Source organism: Buceros rhinoceros, unplaced genomic scaffold, assembly GCF_000710305.1.
Source record: "Buceros rhinoceros silvestris isolate BGI_N320 unplaced genomic scaffold, ASM71030v1 scaffold16541, whole genome shotgun sequence".
Classification (NCBI taxonomy): domain Eukaryota; kingdom Metazoa; phylum Chordata; class Aves; order Bucerotiformes; family Bucerotidae; genus Buceros; species Buceros rhinoceros.
The window spans coordinates 34,568-35,997 of NW_010392669.1; positions in this window are offsets into that span (position 1 = coordinate 34,568).

Sequence of the window (1,430 nt, forward strand, 5' to 3'; positions counted from 1 at the left end):
ATGGCAGTCACCAGTGACGCCCTCAAACACGCTCTGTTCAGAAAACATAACTTTATTATTAGTTGCAATAGACATTGCATTCCTTTAAGAATCCTATACTTGTATATGGTTTTTCCCACTGAAAATACATGTGTATGTATATATGTTTTTATATATGTATATATATATAAATGTATTTCTATTGAACTGGAACACAACAGAACAAGAAAGGCAAGCTCAGAAATTATTTGGAAAAGTAAATGTGATCTCCATGGCTTTGTGCTGGCAGTGGGCTAAGGTGAGTGGTATAAAAAGAACAGGCTAAATAGAAAATGCGATGGGTCAGGCAGTGGGGAATGGTCTCTCAGTGCTACAGGTGGAGATATATTTACAGTAGTTACACGGTGCTATTGCTCAGTCGCGATTGCCACCTATCCTCAAAGGCAGACGGGTCTCTGGTGTGGCTCCGCACAGCAACATTCATAAGGCTGGCTGTGCTCCCTGCAAATGGTACCTGCCATTTGTAAATAGAGTTTAATCACATTTCCCTTGGCAGCAGCTCTGCTCATTACTAATCTGGTCGGCGAAGGAAGAGCTCCCCGGGGCATGGTGAGCCCTAACTGGGTCAATGTAAAGTAGCTTACAGGCAGAGGAAGGGATCAGCCACAGCAGTGAGGGCTGAGATGTGCAGGCTGAGCTGCAGCTGGTGCCCATCAGCATCTCAGCTGAGCTGGGCTGATTTGCTCCTGGCCCCTGCCCTCTGCACCCATCGCCCCGCTGCTCCGTCTCTGCCAGGGGCAGGCAGTCCTCGGGGCTGTTTTGAGGAGGTTTCCCTGTGTTAACTTCCTCAGAAGGGTGTAACTCTTCAGAAGAGGGGGTGAGGGTGGCACTAATCCCTGCTGTGCCAGGGCTTGGGTCTTATTTGGCTTCTTGTTGTTGTTGTTGCTCCTACAACATTCTGTCAGCCTGATTTGCGAACACAGCTTCCCCAGGCCAAGTGCCATTGCTGAGCTTAGCTAGACTGAGGGACAAGTCTTCCCCAGGTCAATGTAATTGGTTTCCTTTTATTTCTGCAGAGCTGCAGATGTTTCTTGGGTAAAAGGACACATTTTAGCAAAGGCACTGATCACAGACTTTCCTCTGCCTCAAGCCAAGCTTCCTCCTCTGGAAGGAGCAGACGGGCTCTGACCTCCCTGCTGGAGGGTCAGTTCCCTCCCTCTCACCCCTGCAAAGTGCTTGTCAGTTTGTAAAGGGATGTAAAGAATGTGGGCATTGATTATCTCCTCCTGACTTCCTCGGGAAAAGTGCTTTCTTAATCCTTAAATCATCATCTTGCTACTACCCCCGCAATGTCTGTCACCGCTGGATCACGCCTACTTGATTCCCCTTGCAGCTGAAGAAGCAGGTGAGGGCTATCACCCCTTGATGTTTCTCTTCTTGCTGTCTTTCCC